Source organism: Myotis lucifugus, unplaced genomic scaffold, assembly GCF_000147115.1.
Source record: "Myotis lucifugus unplaced genomic scaffold, Myoluc2.0 scaffold_17, whole genome shotgun sequence".
Classification (NCBI taxonomy): Eukaryota; Metazoa; Chordata; class Mammalia; order Chiroptera; family Vespertilionidae; genus Myotis; species Myotis lucifugus.
This window is the reverse complement of record NW_005871065.1, coordinates 10,304,952-10,327,483: the sequence shown is the minus strand read 5'-3', so window position 1 is coordinate 10,327,483 and position 22,532 is coordinate 10,304,952. Positions and strand designations below refer to the sequence as shown.

The following is a 22,532-nucleotide window of genomic DNA, read 5'->3' as shown; positions in this document are numbered from 1 at the left end:
CACTTACACATGTATAATTTGCCTTCTTCATTGATTAGTGCACTTGATGAAGGAATGTGTGTGTTGTCTGTTGCAGAGTCCCCAGCATTTGGGGCAGTATGCAGCACAGGGTAGTCACCCCGTATGTATATGTTGGAAGAAAGGCAGGAAAGAGGGAAGAATGGGAAGAAAAAGAGAGAAGGAAGGAAGAGAGGGAGGGAGGAAGAGCAGTGCATGATGCTATCACCATGGGGCTCTAGAAAGAAATAGAAATACGCAGTAGGAGCTCCTGAAGAGGGCAGACGATGTGTTTCTGTTACCAGTATACTCCTGTGCCAGGCACATTTGAAGATTCCTTAGAGAGAGCAGAAACTTAATAAATAAGCTAAAATGTACAGTTAAGGGTAATCACAAAGAGGTAACTGCAATAATACAGTAGTCCCTCATTATCTACATGGGGTATTTTCCAAGACCCAAAGTAACTGTGGATAGTACCAAACCTATATATACCATGGTTTTTCCTATACATACATACCTATAATAAAGTTTAATTTATAAATTAGGCACAGTACCAGGTTAGCGACAATAATACTACATTAGAACAAATATAACAATATACTGTAATAAAAGTGATGTGAATTTGCCCCAGAGCACAAGCTAGTGAGCATCAGAGCTGGGGCTGAGGATAGGTCATCTAGCTCCAGAAAGTGAGCTCATAACCACATGGGAACTAGTAACTGACAGGGTGGGAGTCCCACTTGCACTGGGAGACAAGGCTCACAGAGTGAGGTGTGAAGAACAGACCAGAGAACAACTGGTGGGTGGCATAGTCATGAAGAGGGTACGGGAGAGGCGGAGGTAGAGAGTTCTCAAGCCATGTTCCAGGTCACTAGGGTGGACTCATCCTTTGGAACCTTTCCTGACTTTCTGTTTTATTCTGTGCCCCAAACACACTACTCATCCAACCAATGTTTCTTGGCCTGATAAGTAGGGTGACTATGGGACTACTAATAAAAGAAATGAGTTGAGGTTAAAAGAGATGGTTGAGCTCAGGCCATTGAGAGGCAAGAATTTGGAATACATGGAAGGATAGGGCAATTATTACTAGAAGAAACTTTAGGCAAATTATTCAGATGGTGCATAGAGAAGACTGGAAAGAAGAAATTTAAGACAAAGAGACAAAGTAGGAAATTCAGGAAATTCTGCATCAATTAGAGTAATGGAGCAATGATAAACTAGTAATTAATAAGATTAACAAACGATTAGAAACATCCATTGGCAGATGAATGGGTGAATAAATATAGTATGTACATACAACAGATATCATTCAGCCTTAAAAAGGAAGAAAATTCTAACATGCTGCAACATGCATGAGCCTGGCAGACATTATGCTAAGTGAAATAAGCCAGACACAAAAGGACAAGTACTGCATAATTCAGCTTATATGAGGTACCTAGAGTAATCAAATTCATAAATACAGAAAATAGAATAGAGGCTGCCAGGGGCTAGAGCAGCGGTTCTCAACCTGTGGGTCGAGACCCCTTTGGGGTCGAACGACCCTTTCACAGAAGTCGCCTAAGACCATTGGAAAACACATATATAATTACATATTGTTTTTGTGATTAACCACTATGCTTTAATTATGTTCAATTTGTAACAATGAAATTGGGGGTCACCACAACATGAGGAACTGTATTAAAGGGTCTAGGCATTAGGAAGGTTGAGAACCACTGGGCTAGAGGAAGTAGGAAGCTATTGTTTAATGGATATTGAGTTTCAGTTTGGGATGACAAAAGTTCTGGAGATGGATAGTGGCCATGGTTGCACAACAATGTGAGTACACTTAATACCACCAATCTGTCCACTTAAAAATGGTTAAACTGGTAAATTTTATGTTTTGTATATTTTACGGTAACCTAAACAAACAAACAAACTATTAGATATGGGACAGAGAAAAGTGAGAGATGGAAGATGGTTCTGCATTTTGGACTTGAAGGAATGGGGGATGGCTGAAAAGAGAGGTCAGGAGTCTAGCTGAGATGCAGGAGTATATTTTTGGAGTGGATTTAAAGGTGCCTGTGACCATTTCGATTGACCAGTAGGCATTGGGTCTCCATCAACTGGACCTCAGGTAAGGAGAACACCTGAGAGGGGAGAATTCACAAAGAGGTCAGGCTGAACCAATCAGGCAACAGATTCATGCCACAGGCTCGCTGAGGTGCTTGGTTCATTTATTCCCTACTTGCATATTTCAAAGGGAAATAATAGTGTTGTCTGGGTTGTAACCTTTGGGGATATATCTTTAAGACTGCTTTGAAGGAATTCATACACGGAAAATTTATTAGTTCCTTCTCAGTGCTGGGAATTGCCTTGCGTTTTTCCCTCTGTGGATAAACCTCTTTCCTGAGGCTGAGTTCTTTCACCCTCCAGCACACGGCCTGGGTGTTGGGCTGTGCAGATACAATGGCCCAAACCTGCCTTCACATAGGCGCCACAGGGCCCAGCAGGACTATGCCCTTGACACCACCCTAAGCAACCTTGATAAAGTGGGTGACCATTTCTGTGGGCTCGTGGAGAGATTTCCAGATGCCTTATCTAGGCCCTGGAATCAGCGGCTCAAGCCTGACTCACCCCCACGTTTGCCAGCAGATCCTGGAGGCCCACAATGTGAGGAAATCAGCAATACACAATCGGGGAGGTCTTTTGTGTGGTAACTGAGCTTCACTTTTCCTGGCTGTAAATAGCACCTATGCTATGACAACATGACGTGCAGGGGCACTTCTGTTTCAGTTGTTCAGTAGCAACCTACTACAGTTTATGTTACACTGAATGACAAGGGATGTTTCCCTTAATATTATGGCTTCATCTACAAAATGATTAAAACACCCATCCTCTGTAAAGTACAGCATAGGAAATGTAGTCAATAATATTGTAATAACTATGTTTGGTGCCACTACACTTATGGGGGTGATCACTTTGTAAGTTATATAGATGTCTAATTACTATGTTGTATACCAGAAACTAATATAATATTGTATGTCAACTGTAATTCAAAAATAAAAAATATATACTTAAAGAAAATACTTGGCAGCTCAGCTCAGCCCCGTCATGGAGAGTCCCTACCTCCCGGCTGCTTTTGCTCCTTCTGCTCTGGGCCTGGGCCTCAGCACCAGGCAACGCCTCTGCTCAGTGAACATGAGCAGCCACCTGGCCAAGTGACAGTCAATGTGGTCCTGGCCCACCCGGGTGGCAGTTCCATTTCCCCAGCCATCTCCTTCCTTCTGGCCTTGGAGCTGGAGCTAAGGCCTGGCTGGCTCACCTCAGCGTGCAAGTGAAGGGAGAAGATGAGGAGGAGAACAATCTGGAAGTATGAGAAACCGGACTCTTCATGGTCAAGCTCCCAGTTGCTCTCGATCCTGTGATGAAGATTTCAGTCATTTTGGAAACAGTCTATACCAGTGATGGCAAACCTATGACACGCGTGTCAGAGGTGACATGCGAACTCATTTTTTTGGTTGATTTTTCTTTGTTAAATGGCATTTATATATGTAAAATAAATATCAAAAATATAAGCCTTTGTTTTACTATGGTTGCAAATATCAAAAAATTTCTATATGTGACACGGCACCAGGGTTAAGTTAGGGTTTTTCAAAATGCTGACACACCGAGCTCAAAAGGTTCGCCATCACTGGTCTAGACCCATGTGCTTTAGCCATATCCATCTCAGGTCACTCATTCAGAGAAGCAGTTTGTGGTGTCTGAGGGCAACCATTATTTCTACTGTTTCTATCCAATAGACACAAACTATGCATGTGAAGCTTGCCTCTCAAAATGTGGAGAGCTATACCAACTTGGAGAACCCCATGCGATCTGAGTACGTCCTGGTTTATGGACATCTCTGAAATGTCCCTACCTGTAGTCAGGATACTTTTAATGTACATTATGAGAACAACAGCCCTTTCTTTACTATCACCAGCATGACCCGAATCATCGAGGTCTCTCAATAGGGTAATATTGCTGTGGAAGAAAATGTGGACTTGGAGCACACAAGGGCTGTGCTTATGGGGCCTTTGTTATGCTGTAATTACCAGAGACACCCAGATAGTCCATTCTCTAAAGACCATTCTTCCTACTGCTGCCCAAGATGTTTATTACCGGAATAAGATTGGCTATATTTCCACCAGCCACCTCCTTATTTTGGATGATTCCATAGAAATGGAGATCCACCCTTGTTTCCCTCTTTTTGGAGGGTGGAAGACCCATTACATCATTGGCTACAACCTCCCAAGTTATAAGTACCTCTATAATTTGAGAGACCAAACCTCTATAAAATGCACTGAAGATGAGGTTTGTGGACCATGTGTTTGATGAACAAGTGATAGATTCTCTGGCTGTGAGGATCATCTTGCCCTAAGGAGCCAAGAACATCCAAATTGACAGCCCCTAAGAAATCAGACGTGCCCCAGATAAGTGGCACTACACCTCCTTAGACACATCTGGCTGCCCTGTGATTGTTTCCTAGAAAGAATAATCTGGTAGAACAGGACATTGTGGTGCACTACGCGTTCAACAAGGTGCTCATGTTGCAGGAGCCCTGCTGGTAGTGCTGACATTCAGGCACTGCTAATACCCCAAGGACACTCTTTGCAGATACTTATATTCCTCACCTCAGAACTCCACTAGAGACATGAAGAAGCACTGATGGTCCTTCTAGAGGTATGCTGCCCTAAAATGGGTGGGCACCTCTCAGCAGCTTTACAGAGAGGTTTGTGGGGACCAAACACCAATGAAGAGAAAACCCAGGATATTTTCCAGAAAAGTATTCTAAAGTCACTTGTAATATTCTCCATATTGGGCAATGGGAGCTCTAATAGGAGAATATTCTTTATTTAAGTGTGTACTATGCTTTCTCTAACAGGAACATGGAAACTTCATCTTAAACAAATTGATCTTTTAAGGGAGGGGATGAACAAATGTCCGAATCAAAGACAAAAGAAAACAAAAGTGGCTTAAATGGTCAAAAATGCTCTATCCTCTCATTTTCACCTGGCCTGCTTTCTGATAGTTTTGCAGTCCAAATTGCTCACCACCACTAGCAAGTGGGTTAATGTATTCTCCAGCTCATGGCTATTCTCCCTTAAACACAAGGGCTCCCTGGGCCCAGCTACTGCTTCCTCCACCAGCAATTCCTCCCTGATTCCCTACGGTGTCCTGGCTGACACACATCACCACTATGGATGGGCTGCAGCAGCACAGACAGTGGGCTCCCTCTAGGATGGTTTTGCATGGGGAAGATCTGTCAACAATTCAGCTCAGGCAGTATATTTCCTTTGATTTTCCATAGGATTGCCCAGCTCTGGGAACTAAGGCCGACCTCGGAGCCTGAACTTCCTCCGCTGACAAGTGGGTCCCATCACACATTGTTTTGGGTACCTGAAGGGACTATTTTAAGGTATTTGGCTATGATGTCAGTGAAAATGATCCACAATTCATAAGACACCACCACAAGAAGACCATCAAGGACAAATTAATTGTTTGTTGACAATTCCAAAAGTATTTAAGAGTAGTTACTTTGCAAAAAAGTTTGAAATGTCCTAAAATCTTACACTCATATGTGAAAGAAACTTGATAGTTTTCCCAAATTTGGCAATAATTGTTAAGATTTACATGATATTACCAATAACAAATTGTGAAATAGAAAAAAATGTGTAGGTAATATAATCAATAATATTGTAATAAATATGCATGGTGGATACTTAAAATATTGGGGAATTACTCTGTAAAGTATGTGATTCTCTAACTTCTATGCTGTACACCTGAAACTAAAACAAAATAATATTGAATGTCAACTTTAATTGAATAATAAAATTTTAAAACTTTTTAAAATCTGCCAACCATGCTAGAGGAAAGAGTTATTTATCTTTATATTCTCTTTAAGAAGAATTCTCTTATAAAACCTGTGTAATATAGAGAGGCACTTAGAAAGTATGTTACCAAAAAACATAAGAAAAGTGCTATAGAGATATGTCAAACAATTGGTTAATAAAATATATTGTGAAGTTTTTCTGATTTGTGGTCTTTTTGTGATGCATTGTTAAGTTTTTTAGACTTGTAATTTGTAGTGCTTCTTTTCTCATTAAAAAATATTTATACATAACACACCCATACACACAGAGTACTGAAAGTACACATGTAATAATATTAGGTATTGATTTAAATACTCAGTATTGCTTTATTGTAATTATTGTTCTTTTTAAAAATTCTCACAGAATAAATATATTAACATATTTATCTTTTCTCATATTTTGGCTATCCTGAGTTGGGTAGCAATTGTTTTTTCTTTTCTTTAATAAATCATCTTTCTAACTTAAAATATATATTACCTTTAATATTTAATTCATGGCTATATGTTTATCTTTATATTTAGAAAAAATATCTAAAATTCCTAACCAAAAAATTATACTCATCAAAACAAAAATATCCCTATATGCCCTGATATTAATTATTATTATTAATATCAGGGCATCATAATAAACTCTGAGTTATAAACTCTGTAATTTAAATTTATGCCTCTTGCCTGTGTTTTACTGGTGAAAAGGGTGTTTAATAAACACCCAAATTAATATGTCAGCCCTAGAGGAATACTATGTATTCAAACTATCTCAGAAAGATAACAAACTAATATTCTCTAAAAATCATTGACTAGTCAGGACATTTCTGATTGCAAATTTCAGAAAATCCAACTGAAATTAATGAAAACAAAGCTTCCTGGTCGTAAGTGGGAACTGTGGGGAGGAGAAGCTGGCAGGGGATCCAGGCCTGGACACCACATCACAGCCTTGCTCACCTCTTTGTTGGCTCCGTTCTCTCTCTCTTTTTTTCTTTTTCAGTGTATTATTATTGATGTCAGAGGGGAAAGGAAAGGGAGAGAGAGATAGAAACATCAATGATGAGAGAGAATCATTGACCGGCTGCCTTCTGCATGCCCCCTACTGGGGATCAAGGCTGCAACCCAGGCATGTGTCCTTGACCAGAATCAAACCCAAGACCTTTCAGTCTGCAGGCCAACACTCTATGCACTGAGCCAAACCAGCTAGGGCTTGGCTCCATTTTCAAATAGGCGATCCCTTCCAGCAACTCCAGGATTACAACTCAGAACCCCAAATCCAGCTGAAGAAAATCAGTGTGCCTTTCTGTCAACAGCTAGGTCTTCTTAGCTTTGATGAACTTACCTAGCACACAGCACTGGGGCCAGAAAGAGACACTATGCCAATGTAGCAGGACTGAAATGGGATGCTGTTTTATTAAAACAGGAAAATAGACCATAGGGAGGAAAAGAATTGCTCAGTATGATTATGAAGCGTAAAAGAATCCATCTGGTATTAAACATAGGAAAGTGGTTTTGTAGATGCTGCCTCTGAGACATTATGTATGTGGTGTGGGATATGCATGTATGTTGTGTGGTCTGTGTGGGGTATGTGGTGTGTGGTATGTGCTGTATTGTGTGGTATGTGTGATGTTCACCTGTGTGGTGTATGTGGTATGTGGTTTGTGGGGTGTGTGTGTGTGAGTGTGGTGCCTACATAGAGAACAAATGTCCACAGTGAAACACCCCTGGTGCTCAGTAGAATTAGAGAGGCCTTCTAGGGCTGTCAGGAATGTAGCTCCAGTAAGGTCACAGTTAAATGTTGAAGCATTATAAATTAGATTAGAAAAAAAAAAGCCATCTGGCAAAGCAAACAGTAAGGGTGGGAGTTGTGGAAAAGAAATGTAGATCTCAGAGTCCAAAGTGGACATGTTGACATTTCATGTGGTTCACTAACTCTACTTTGTGGCCTTCATAAATTTCACTCAGAATTACTGTCAATGAAATTAATGAAATCACAGGCTGTTCAACAAAAGAAGTATCAATCTGTAGTTTTCCATTGGGTCAATGAGACCTCAACTTATCGTAAGTATGCTTCATATCTACAAGAGCTGAGTGCTGAGTTTGCTTAAAGTACTTGTCAGGAATTTCATAAAATTCTTTATAGTGATCTTTCTTAACAAAGTTCAGGTAACTTTTGGAGTTAGAAATCCTGATTCAAAGACAAAAAAATAAAAAGACAAAAGAATCCACAAATAAACAAAAAAAACCTTGGTTTAGCAAATCAGTTTCAATTTCTACAAACTAGAATAAAATCCTCCTTCAACTTACTTGAAAGATGTCTGTAAAAAATATTTGTACTTTTATTGTTCCAAATATGAAGAGAAAATGGAGAAAACAATGGCTCTTTAAGACACATCACTTAAAAAATTTGAGATAAAAAATAAACATTATAGAGATGTTATTATATGTGTTTCTTTCCTGAAGGCAAATGCATATGTATCCAAATGCATATGTGAATCTGAGTGTATCAATAACATACTTAACTTGAAGACATTGCTAAGAAAATTTCTATTAGTATACTATATCACTTTTCCATAATATTACATAAGTTAGAAAGTAGAATTGTGTTTCACTTACGTAAAAATATTCATATGCATTATCCTATATAATAAAAGGCTAATAAGCAAATTGTCCTCTCCACCAGGAGTTTGACCTGCAGCCCCTCCCCCTGGCCAGCCCCGCCCCCGATTGCCCTCCTCCCCCGCCCCCGATTGGGAGCAGGGCCAGCTGGCCAACCTCTCACATCCTTTCCCCCCAGCTGGCCCAGCCTGATCAGCCCTGATTGGGGTGAGCCAGCCAGACCCCACCTGTACACGAATTTGTGCACCAGGATTCTAGTATCCTATATAATGAAAGGCTAATATGCAAATTGTCCCTACTGCAGGAGTTTGACTGACTGGGAATTACACATGCGCTGACCACCGGGGGTGGTGCGGAACATGGCGGGTGTCAGCAATGTGGCGCTGGCAGCGGTTGGCAGTGGAGGCACTGCTGGCCCGGATGGGCCCCGACAAGTGGGACTGCAGCAGGATGGTGGAGCAGGTGAGCGGGCAACGCAAGGCTAAGGCAGGTGCGAAGGGAGGTCCCGGCTGGCAGCCGCTAGGGACCCTACCCATGCATGAATTTCATGCACTGGGTCTCTAGTAAAATATAATAATGATCAAGTCCCACATTAAAGAAAAACACTACATGCTTGTCCTAGATAAAAACAAACAAACAAAAACCACAATAACAAGTCTGGCCAGTTATAGCTCGGTGGTTGAGCATCAACCTATGAACCAGGAGGTCATGGTTTGATTCTCTGTCAGGGCACATGCCTAGGATGCAGCTGGATCCCCAGTGACGGTTGTGCAGGAGGTAGCCAATCAATGATTCTCTCTCATCATTGATATTTCTATCTCTCTCTCTCTCTATCCCTTCCTCTCTGAAGTAAATAAAAATATATTTAAAAATAAAAAAACAATAATAAAACCCAGCCGGCATGGCTTAGTGGTTGAGCAATGACCTATGAACCAGGAGGTCATGGTTTGATCCCGGTCAGGACGTATGCCCTGGCTGTGGGCTTGATCCCCAGTGAGGATCATACAGGAGGCAGCCAATCAATGATTCTCTCTCATCATTGATGTTTCTATCTCTCTCTCTCCCTCTCCTTTCCTTTCTGAAATCAATAAAACTATATTTTAAAAATAGAGTTTGTCTCTCTGGATCCAGTTGCCTTGTGTCTTGCCAATGTGAGCTCCTCTTTCCACCTAAATACAGGTTCTTCTCTAGGATCATCGTAGATTTTGTCTGGGCCTCTACATCATTGCTGAGAAATAGTCTGTCTATCTAGCTTCCCTAACATGTGCCACCTGCTCTGTCTTTAGACCATCCTAACTTCTTCCACCAAGGAAGAGATGGAATATTTTGTCTCCAAGTGAGGTATCCCATGCTTGGCTTCAGCATCAATTGCTAGCAAAGCCCCTCACCTAAAATGACATTAAAATCCCACAGGTTGGAGCTGAGAGCCACCATCCAATATGGCTGCCAGTAGTTCCTAATATGCCACTTGTTAGAAGTATTGACTCACATTATAACTAGAACTCTGTAACTAGCCTATGAAGAAGAAAGTAAGATTATCTTGCTGCAAAGATACCAGTTGATGAGAATGGTTGAAGAGTACTTGCTGATAAAGCAACACTTCGGAGCTCTAATAACATAGAGTTTGTCATGACTCACTGAAATTTAACTTTGTATTTCCTCTGAGAGTATTTGCTGGGGAAAATTTTTTAAGTAACCAAAAGAAAGGGTAGCCTGCTTTAAAATAGAGTTAATAAGCATGAACTCCTAGAAAATCATCATATACAAATACTGCTATTAAACCTCATACTGTTAATGTGATAATCACTAGTGATTGCTACCTTATTATTAGGTAATAATAATAAAAAATATTACTGTGCATTGATATCACCTACCTACATCTTTTTTTTTTTTTTGGAGAGGAAGGGAGAAAGAGAGAGAGAGAAAGAAACATCAATGAAAACAGAGATTCAATGATTGGCTGCCTCCTACACGCCTCACACTGGGGATAGGGCCCACAACCCTGGGATGTGCCCTGACCAGGAATTGAACTATGACCTCCTGGTTCATAGGTCGACACTTAACCACTGAGCCACGCCATCTGAGCACCTATCTGCATCTTTATATTTATTAAGTAAAATAACCAAATGTGATTCTACCTTCTCTTTTCTTTGAGTAGAGATACTCTACAAACATAAAATTAATAAAATTATATTTCTTAAAATATCCTACATGTCAAATTTTTTGCCTATATCTATGCAATATGTACTTTGGTAAATTTCTTCATAACAGTCCATACCAAAGAATTAAATCAGATTTAGTTTCTTGTGGATGGTGGATGTATAGTATGGATGTTTTATGAATTGATTGCTACAGTCAGTGGTTGATTAAAATTGTTCTGGTTTTGCCCAGCCGGTGTGGCTCAGTGGTTGAGCATTGACCTTGAACCAGGAGGTTGAGGTTCAATTCCCCATCAGGGCACATGCCCTGTAGGGAGCGTGCAGGAAGCAGCTGATCAATGATTCTTTCTCATCATTGGTGTTTCCATCTCTCCCTTTCCCTTTCTCTCTGAAATCAATAAAAATATATTTTTTTAAAAAATTGTTCTGGTTTCTTTATGAGGAAGATAGAATTTTGGCTTTTTAAAAGGAGAAGGTCATTGGAATGATCAGAATGTTGCAGATAGTGGTGATGGTTGCAAAACATTTTACTGTCACTTTAAAATAATTAAAATGATGAATTTCTAAGTTGTATGCAGTTTACTACAATTAAAAAAAAACCAGGGTATTTTATTCTGTCTATTCCTCTAACAGTACCTCTTTTTTTTTTTAATGTTTATCTTCCTTTTTCCCCTCTGGTAGTAGTATCTGATCAGAGGTGGATGACACCTAATTTAAATCTTAATTATAGAACATAGTTTAGGAGATGATTCCAAGAGGAACAGGAAACATGGTACTTTATCAGAAGGCTATCAGCAATTTCGCATCTCTCTATTTGTGGACATTTGGCTTATAATATTCACTTTGTTTATAACACTGAGCTCCCATCAGCCCAAAATATAAAAAAGGGATACAGATACACTCTGGTCTACACTCCAGACACACTTCCCCGGGCAAACTGGCCCTCCCTCTGGGCAGTGGTTGGCTTTCTAGACGACACATAAACAAGTGTCTTTGACAGAAAGGCCAAGTGGCTCCAGGTCCTGACGATAGCACACGCTAACAAAGCAGGGAAGTCGAGACTCCGGTTTATTTACAAAGCCTACGTGCTAGAAAGACAGAGATAAAGCCTTTCCCAGCCAGCACAATGATGCTCTCCTTTCTCCTGTCTTCCGGAGAATAACCTAGCTGAGAAGCCAACAGAAAAGCGGCGGAGCATTGCTTAGCCTTGGCCACAGGGCCAGAAATTGTCAGATTCCGGCCCCCATGGAAGGAGACCACACAAACTCAAGGAGGGTCCAATCTCCCCTCCTAAACATTTCTTCAGAAAGCACCTATTAAATACAATAATCTAGAGGTGCCAACACTTTAGACTCCATCGAGTAGGCAAAGAATAGAATGCTGCTGTGTCCAGATAAACTATGGAGAACCATCCGGTAGCTAATGCTGCTTCTGCCTTAAAAGAGCTTTGTTCTTGTAATGGAATATCTATGCAGAAGTTTTACTAGGAAGGACTTGAGAGACTAACCTAGAAAGACCAGAAGCCGCATAGCTTATCCTCCCCATCCAGTGCCTGATGCTACAACAAATTCCCCCAAGGCTTGGTCTGCTGTATACACACGTCTGACAAATAACACCAGTTCCACATGGTCCAAAGTCTTCTCTCGAAGTAGTGTAGCAGTAGACATCTCTGCCCACACCCCTAAGACACACACATACTTGCTCTTCAGTCATTCGCTAAGTGCTTTGTGCCCACTCTTGTGTTAGGTGCTGGAATAAAGCCATGAATAGAACAAGGTCCAGCTTTTGAGGTTCAGGGTTCAGTAAGGGAGAAGAGAAACAAACAGGTATTTAAATGATAGTGTGATTTGGGGGACTACGACCCAGAAGTGCACACAGGCCCAAAGAGACCAGGAGAGTTGGCCTACCTCCCTCCAAGCTCAGCACATAGAAAGAGGTTTGTGGGGGTTCTGTTTCCACCTCCTTTAGAATGGAATTGTGCGTGGGCTGAAGCAAGGTGAGCAGGAACAGTCTGGAGGAGCCGGCCAGGGCCCTGCCCAAGTTCAGTGTGAGCAGACAGCGTAGCATCCCTTCACCCATGCTTACACTTGAGTCCTCTTGGCCACTTGGGCATCACTTTTCAAACAATGAGAACCAATTATCTGAAAGAAGATAGAAATTAAAAACACTTAGATCAATTGAGGCAAAGGACCAGTTTAATGGTGATTTAAATATTAAGATTTAAATATCAACGTGCACATGAGCTAAATTCTAGACCCACAAGTAAAAGTCCAGAAATGGCTTATTTGTCTCATTTTATTTACAAGAAAGAAATACTGGTAGTTAGCTTCTCTGAATTGCAGAATCTAGCTAGGAAAAGAAGTAAAGGTGAAGGGGGAGAGAAAGAAAAGGGAAAGAAGGAAGGGAAGGGGAGGAGGGGAGAGCAGTGGGGTTGAGAGAGAGGAAGGCAGGGAGAGGAGGAGCCAAGGAGGGGAAGGGAGAACAGGCACCCTAGCCACGCACTGACCTCATCTCTCTCCATTGGTCAAAATTCTTTCCTTCAAAGGGAACTAACATACTAACCCAACTATCTCTTGGGTCATGACTGGGTTATGCACATAAATTATAAAATGAATTCTACAGGCGTAGATATTACCCAAATTTTATCAATGAGAAAGTAGGGGCTCAGGATGTGAATGGTTTGCCCAAAATGATATAGCTAATAAGTGACAGAACCCATGTCGTCTTAGCTTGCAATGTGATACTGTAGAAAATAAGCCAAATTCGATGACTTGACTAAACTTAAATTCCACAATTAAATCAAAATGTGTAGAGTCATTATTACCACGTTCAGTAACCCTTGGTGTCAGCCCTCAATCCCTTCCTCTCTTGACCCCACAGCCGGTCACGAAATCCTAACACTCTATGTCTCAACTCTGGCTGCATCTCTCCATCCCCATATCCTCCTTCCCCTTTGAGACCCATCTCTGTGGACTGTGTCCAAGGCCTTCTCAGGGCTCTCTGATTCTGCTACCAGAGAGGTGTGTGGCTAGGCGGCAGGAACAATGGTCATGTCACTCTGTCAAACCTCTACTGGTTCCTTACTGCCCACAGGAAACAAATATGCGCTTGAACAGACAGTCCTAGATCATTTTTGGAGCCAGCGGTGGTCAAAGGACACAAACTTTCAGTTCCAAGATGAATAAGGTCTGGGGATCTAATGGTGACAATAGTTAATAACACCGTATTGTTATACTTAAAACTTGTTGACAGTAGATCTTAAGTGCTCTTACCACACACAAAAATGGTAACTATGTGAGGTGATGAATGTGTTAATTAACTTGATTGTGGCAATCATTTCACATGTACATGTGATTAAATCGTCTTGTTTTGTAGCTTAAAAATCACATTGTACAACCTAAATATATACAACCTTGACATGCCGTACCTCAATAAAGCTGGAAAAAAATTACTTCTTTTCCCAGCTCTCTTAAAATAGTAGCTCTTTACTTATTTCAAAGTTATTATGAGGATTAAAGGAAATACTATGTGAGATAATGTATATAAAGTTATCTTTATTCCTTGCCAGAAAGTTTTTTTTCTCTGCTTTCCTCTTTCTTTTTTCTCTTCTGTTCATCCAGAGTTGGTGAATTTCATGAAATGGTAATAATGGCCGCCTCTGCTTCTGTAAATAAACATGTTTAGTGCTGAGTCTGTGATAGCACTGTTAAGAGTACTTTACAGATATCAACTCATTTATTTTATTTCATTTTCTCCATCACCATTTATCTCCTCTCTGCCCTCTTCCACCTCACCATCCCCACAATCACCACACTGTTGTCCATGTCCGTGAGTTCTCTTTTTCTTTTTTGCTCAACCTCTCAACTCCTCTCCCAAACTCTTCCCCACCCCCACCCCCTTCCCCCACTCCCCACACACAACAGAACTGTCGGCCTGCTCTCTATCCATGAATGTGTCTCTAGATATTAACTCATTTAAATCTGCAAAGGAAACTCCTAAGAACTTTTTGAAATATCACTATTCTTATTCCCATTTTTATAGATACAGTAATCTCCCTTATCCACGATTTTGCTCTCTGTGGTTTCAGTTACTTGCAGTCAACCTCAGTCTGAAAATATTAAATGGAAAGTTCCAGAAATAAATAATTCATAAATTTTAAAATTGCAAGCTGTTCTGAGTAGCATGATGAAATCTCATGCTGTCCCACTCCATCCAGTGTATTCACGCTGATGCTGCCTGTCTGTTAGTCACTGAGTAGCCATCTGGGTTAGCAGATCAACTGTAGCAGTATCGCAGTGTTTGTGTTCAGGTAACTCTTATTTTATCTAATAGTGGCCCCAAAGCCACGCACATATCTTTTATTTCAGTATAGTATTATAATTGTTCTATTTTATTATTAGTTACTGTTGCTAATTTCTTACTGTGTCTAATTCATAAGTTAAACTTTATCATAGGTATGTGTGTACAGAAGAAAACATACTATAAATAGGGGTCAGTACTATCTACTGGGTGTCTTCCCCATGGATATTCGGGGAAAACTGTACATTAAAACTGAGGTGACAGGGTTAGTAACCTGCCCAAAGTCATAGAACTGGACTAATGTAGGCAGGCTGACTCTTTAGCCTGGGAACCTTCCTACTTGGTAATTTGGGGGTAAAAGAATTAGCTCCATTGATGCCAACCCCTCTTTCTCTAATTAAACGAGGCCTTTTAGTTCGCCCAGTTCCAAGATACAGCCAGAAATACTCCATAGCTCTGCCCTGAGGAAGCGTGGCTACACATTTTAATTGAATTCATCCTCCTTATCTCCAAGAGCTTTTATTATAATCCACGGACTAAAGCTGTGATGACTGTGGATGAGCTCGTTTCCTGGGGATTGAATCTGATGCAGCCAGGGAGCCCCAGCACAGTGACTGGAAGCCAGCTGGTCATCCATCAACAGGAAACCTGCCAGACTGGTCAGCACAGGTACCCAGACAGAAACAAACTGCCAGCAAGCACTGCGGCTCTTTCTTCATTCTTCCTTTTCTTTTATGAATTGAGCAGTTGTTGCGCCATCCCCACTGCCTGGGCGAGGTGAGCTAGTGAAGATATTCAGAGAAAGGGCTGTGATGTGGGATTCCTGGGTCCTGGCAGAGGATATCTGTCTTTCCTTCCCCATCTCTAGCCCCAGTCATGCCCTAGCCCTACAGTGAGAAGAAGTGTCCATTTCAGATAGAGAGGCACAGGGAGTCATGGCTCTCGCCATCCTTACCGAGACCTCCAGCCTCAGAACTGACCCTCCTCACCCAAAGAGGGGCTTAGCTCTGAGCCCACACTCAGGTTCTCCTTCCAGAGTCCTGGCTGGAGGTGAACTCACAGGAGAGTGAACAATAGTCCCTTTTCAGCATGTAGAATTGTAATAAATAAACCTTCAAAGGCAAGGGAAGGTCTATACACACCAGGTATGATTGTCACAGTAGTTTGGAATTTGAGGGTGCAGCCATTCTAAACTGAAGAATCCCTTTTTTTAAGTAATTTGTTTCTTTGGCTTTAAGATCCCCATAGTTACTAAGGTCTGCTTGCAAGTAAACCTTCTTGTGACTTTCGTGACAAGATAAGGACCCTCAGGTCTCATAAGCATGTGTCTGGGCAAAAGCTGTTGACTTGCCTCCGAGGAGTAAACATTGGAAGCTGTGAAATTGTTTGGCAAATCCTGGCTTCTAGATTGGTAGGCTGTACACAGATAGTTTTGCTTAGCTTTCTACAAATTATCATAGACTCCAAAAGAGCAGGATCTTTATTAACAAATCTGTATTCTATTTTTAACATTCTGCTCCTGGATGTGGTAATGATATAGAAGGAGTCAGGATTTGACTCCTAGGTCAGCTTTTTGCTCTGAGATCTAAGGAAAGTAGTTGAAAACTTTGGACTTTTGTTGCACAGTATCAGAGTGGGTGCTAAATAAATCATTTGTTGATAATAAAAAGAGTGAAGATGAATAAGGGAAGGAGGAGGAAAAGAAGAACAGGAGAAAGGAAAAGTAGAGTGATCATTGTCTTTTCCAAAATATAAATTGAAGGTAGTAAAATTATTCACCAGTATTTCGAGCAAGTCAGCTTTCTAAAGGTTTCCTAAATATCAAAGACCCCTCAGGATTAAAAGAAATCCCAAAAGTATCCTTAAACTCAAGGTGTCTAAAAATGAATGTTAAATAGACATTTTATGATGAATGTATATAACATAATTATATGGTTAGCAAAGTTATTAGATAAGTTCATCAGAATGAGGCTTTATAATTATTGACTAGATAGAGAACATGATATAATTCTAGAATGCTAAAAATCTGTAAGGTAAACTTTTTTGATGACATTCACCAAAATTATAACCTGAGAAATCTAAGAGAAAATAAGTTGTAGGCAGATAACTATTTAATTTTCACTTTAGCAAACTTTTTACATAAATATAAATGTTTTTCTTTAAAAATCATATAAAGAAAAGACAAGAACACTAACAAGTCTTGCAAAACCAGAATAAATTTCTGATGACTTTTATTTTTACTACTTTTTTAGAGGCATGCTGCTCCAGATAGCTGGGTGATTACATACCCACTAATGTATTTCCCCTTCATGTTTATTTTGGAAAGATGGCAGGTTATTTTGAAAGAAAGGAAGAAAAAACAGACTACAGAGGAAGCAGAGTTGCCTTGTATCTCATAGGGCAACGGATTACTAAAATTACCAGACTTTACGGAAGAGAACACACATTCTTTTATTGTGTGTGTGTGCATGTTTTTTTAAGTTTCATCAAGATGATATACCCATAGTATTTAGGAGAAGAACCCAAGGCCAAAAAAATAATAAGGAAAAACTTTCATTTTGGAATTTTCCCTGGCGCACAAAACCAATAGTGATGAGGGTGGCATCGCTCCTGAGCTTTAGCTAGCTATCACACAAAACTTTCTTCCAGTATTTTCCAGACTAACTCGGTTTTATAGCTGATTATAGCACTGATAATTTGGAGATTATATATCAATACAAAAATATCATTAAACTATTACAAGTCAGTTTGTTTTAGTTAAGATTCCTGCCTAGTAACTGGATTTGTTTCAAGCATCACCCAGTCTTTGGAATGAAATTTATGAGGCACTTACTGAGTACCACAAAACCAAACCAGGGATGCAAAAGTAAATAATACAGAATTCTTGCCCCCACAGTGCTCCCTGTCTGCCTTTGAGGCCTTGGATATGCTGAGAAAGTCGTCCTAGACAGCATTCGGGAATTGATGCATGTAATAAAGCATCCACTCTTCTACAATTCATTGAGTGAACTTCTACCAGGTAAAACTATTTGTTTTTATCTTCTTGAACAGGAGATAGATTTTTACATTGATTTATCTCTGGGGGGAAAAAGTGTCCTTCCTCCAGCAATGAAACATTTCTACTGTACCACATTATTTTAATTGTGTCTCTGCAGGAAGGAAGAAGTCCAGAATGATCAAGACGCTGGTTGTAATCAATGACCTCTTTCAAGATGCCTTGAACTTTCTTTTGTTGATCAGACCTTCTAAAAGTGTGCTGGGAGTCAAACTCTTCTGGCTCACACCCATGTTAAACATCGCTTAATCGCATGATGCGACAATTCCTTATCAGATGACCCTGTGCTCATACACAAACACAGCCACTATCAGACACAGACAGGCCATGATCTGGCAAAACCTTGATGAAACAGAAATAAACACAATGTGTAGTGCATATTAATAAACTCGGGCATTTTGGCACACAGAAACATTGCAAACACCCTCAAAAGGAAAGTGCTGTAAGGCTAGGTTTCCTTATATGAACCTTCCCATCTCTATAAACAAGGAGAGATAAAAGGGAAAGAGGTGAACCTTTTGAAATGGTCTATCTCTTCTTCAATCTTGGAAATAACCACTCCCTTGTTAAGAACTAATAGTTTCCGTAATGTGTCATTTTCTCAAAGGAGGGGGACTAAGGTACAGCAAGGTTCTGGCCCTCCCGCCTAGAAGCTTACTCATCTAAAGGTAATTGGAAAGTGCTTTAGGGGCAACTGTTAGTAGGTAGGGAAATGAACATTCACCAGATGCAACAAAGTTAAGATGCTCAGTAAAGAAATCTTAGTAAACAAATAAATCTTAAATTTTATTTTAAAATAAAAACGAAAATTAGTTTCGAAATAGTAAGTATAAAAAAGACCTCAAAAATTGGTTGAAAATAGTTGAAATGTATTTAGTTTGGGTGTGTTAGGTCAAGTTAAAACATAAGGAGAAAATGGAACATTGTTTCTTAAACACTTCAGTAGTTTTAAAAACCTTTTTGGTATAGGCAGTACTGGGCCTATGTCTGTGATTTATAAAAAGTCTGTATTTAGATAATCTGCTCAAAACAGTGACAAAAATTTGTAGTAATTTTCAAAAAGTAAGTTGATCAAATTTAATTTACTGTAGATCCTTCTCAAAAGACTAGTGTGGCAGAAACCGGTTTGGCTCAGTGGATAGAGCGTCAGCCTGCGGACTGAAAGGTCCCAGTTTCGATTCCGGTCAGGGGCATGTGCCTGGGTTGCGGGCACATCCCCAGTGGGAGATGTGCAGGAGGCAGCTGATCGATGTTTCTCTCTCATCGATGTTTCTAACTCTCTATCTCTCTCCCTTCCTTTCTGTAAAAAATCAATAAAATATATATTTTTTAAAAAAAAAGACTAGTGTAAAGGTTTCCTTCACCCGCCAGCCCCTCAAGTTAATGACCCATCTCCCTTTTTAAAAAAATACTTTTTTTTTTCAGAGAGCAAGGAAGAGGGAGAGAGAGAGAGAGATAGAAACATCAATGATGAGAGAGAATCACTGATGGGCTGCCTCCTGCACGCCCTGACTGGGAATTGAACCGTGACCTCCTGCTTCAAAGGTCGAAGCTCAACCACTGAGCCACACCGGCTGGGTGACCCATCTTCCTTTAATGTGAGGATGAAACTTCTCCCTCAGTCTCTGAAATAGGTAATGGAGTCACCAGCTTACTGGGAGCTACCAAGTGCCATGGCCTGCCCTCCGTTCCTAACCTCCTGGTACCTCCAGGGTTGCTTCTCTGGGATAGGATAACCCTGGGCTTTGTTGTACATTTTGAGATGTAGGATTTCTACGTCGTGCCTGTGTCGTTGCCTCCTTTTTCTTTTACTAATCCACAGTACAGTCAGTCTCAAATTCTGACCCCACAGCATTCTCTGCCCATACTCTGCTTCCTCATGGGTGAACCACCCACCCTCTGTCTACCTTCCGCTTCCATGCAAAAGATCACCAGGATGTATCCCAATTCCAGAGCCTTCCACAAGCCCCAATCCCTACTTCTAACCCCCTGATGATGGTTCAGTGACTTTAAACTTGTCACTTATCTCACAGACCAGTTCAGACCTCCTCAGCCACGGACCCTACAAGGCAGTGTTGACCTTTCCCTCCTAATCAGCCGCACTCCATCAGTGCCCAAACCATGCCAGCTCCTGCTGTATGTGCCTCTGCCCTTTGGTTTAAAAAGTCAGGCTCTGCACTGGGACCTAGGCAGGAGAGAGTCAGAAAAGGTCAAGCTGCTACCCGGTGAGCAAAAGAACGTGCGTGCTTTCCTCCGGGAAGTCTCAGTGCAGTGTGGAGTGACCTCTGCGAGGAGCAGTGGGAAACCTTGTTGTTATAATTGTCTTCCAAAAGCAAAAGCAGTTAAAAAGCTGAGGAGAGCCAAGAAAGCAACCAGACAAGTGCTGGTAAGAAACAAGCTGAACTCCTCACTCGTTTCTATCTGTAACTTCTGTCAGGGAGGGTCACAGATGGTCAAGGAGTTATTTTAGGAAGTGGACTCAATAGGGAGAATGACGTCCCTGGTTTCTCAATAATTCCGTGGGACCTTGATGGCCTGTGCTCTGTACTGCTTTTTGTTTGTTTGTTTTTTCTGTATCCTTTCACCTAAGAGAAAAGCATATTGTACAGAACAAGAGGAAAAGAGAAGAAGGAAAAAGTTTAAAGATGGTTATCATTAATAATGGCTATCATTTACACATAGCCTAAGATGAACCCGGCTGTACGTAACCACTTTACATGCCTCACAGGATCCCCTGAGAAAGAAATGATTGTCCCTATTTTACAAATGAAGAAAAGGGTACAGAGAAGTTAAGTAATTTCCCCAGGGTCACACAGCCAACTAAGAAGCAGAACTAGGATTCAAACCAAGGACTACCTGGGGCCAAATCCACTACTTTTTTGTCTGTACTTCTCCAAGCTCCAGAAGGAGCGTTCCACAAAACATGCCATTGGTCCTTACTAAAGCATTCTATGCTTTTAAGACTATAACGCTATTAGTGATGCTTCGGAACCCATTCGTGATGTGGGCAATATGTGTAGAAAAATATGTGGAGTGTTTTCCTAATTTCCTTTCTTGGCTTTCCTCAGCTTTTTTTTTTCTTTTAATATGTTTTTATTGATTTCAGAGAGGAAGGGAGAAGGAGAGAGAAATAGAAACATCAATGATGAGAGAGAATCATTGATCAGCTGCCTCCTGCATGCCCCCTACTGGGGATTGAGCCTGCAACCCTGTCACGTGCTCTGACCGGGAATTGAACCACAACCTCCTGGTTCATAGGTCGATGCTCAAACATGGAGCCAGGCCTGCTGTGCTTTCCTCAGCTTTTTAACTGGTTTGCTTTCGAACGACTATCACAATGACAAGGTTCCCCACTGTGCCTCGGAGGTCACTCCACACTGACTCCTTTTTATTACTAGAGATTTTCCAAAGTAGATAAACGTGGTCATTGATCAAAATTCCTGGAGAATGACCTGCTCTGACTGGAAGCCAGTGACACAGAATAAATAAGACCAAGCTTTGGAGTCACACCACCCTGGGTTTGCTTCTTGCTTCCGCCACTTGCATTCTGTGCCCTGTGACCTTCAGCTACTGACTTAACTTTTCTGACTGGCAGCAGTTTTCCCAGGCCCCATGTTACCAATCCAATTTTCTATCTCTTGGTGCTTCCACTGAATATTTTATAAGCCTTTCATTTCCAATCCTGGTACCTCCTCGACCCTCCATTCAGTCTTCTCTGAAAATAGTAACAACACCCAGTTGTTTATTCCAGAAACCTTAATACCTTATTGCTTTTTCTCTCTCAGAACCCCACATCTAATCCATATTTAAGACCAATACATTTCCCTTCTAAAGTATAGCTTGAATCTCCATACTTCTCTTCTTTAAAATGACTCACCTGGTCCATGCCACCATCATCCTTTTTCTGGACACCAAAGTATTCTCATAATTAATCTTCCCTGTTGCTCTCTCCTCCCCCTTCAACTCATTCCCCATGATGCAGCCAGAGTGACTGTTTCAAAAAAGAGAGAGAGGATCGTGTGACTACCTTTAAAATCATTTAATGGATTCTAACGTAAGGATTTCAAACCTTCTTCACATCCATGGGACGACTATATTATTTAAAATAAAATGGGGAAAAATAACAAGTATTAGCAAGGATGTGAAATAACTATAACCCCTTTGCATTGCTGGTGGGAATGTAAAAAGCTGCAGCTGTGGAAAGGAGAATTAAAAAGAGAATTTACCACGTGATCAGCAATTCCGCTTCTAAGGATATGCCCAAAAGAATTTAAAGTAGAGAATCAAAAAAGATATTTGTGCCTTGCTGGAGTGTATTTTACAGCACTATTCACAATAACTGTCCATTGACAAATGGATGGTTAAAGGGGATGTGGTATATACATAGTCAAATATTATTCAGCCTTTAAAAAGAAGTAAATCCTGGCCTGAACAGGTAGCTCAGTTGGTTGGAGCAGTGCCCCCCACACCAAAAGGTGGTGGGTTCGATTCCTGGTCAGGGTGCATATAGGAGGCAACCAATCGAGGTATC

At 40.8% G+C, this 22,532-nt stretch overlaps 2 pseudogenes; both read left to right on the top strand.

The window, feature by feature from the left end:
- Positions 1–3,087: 3,087 nt before the first annotated feature.
- On the top strand, positions 3,088–4,583 carry LOC102442320 (annotated as a pseudogene).
- A 4,325-nt stretch (positions 4,584–8,908) lies between these two features.
- The window catches only part of LOC102442012, a 36,144-nt pseudogene continuing 22,520 nt past the window's right edge, over positions 8,909–22,532 (top strand).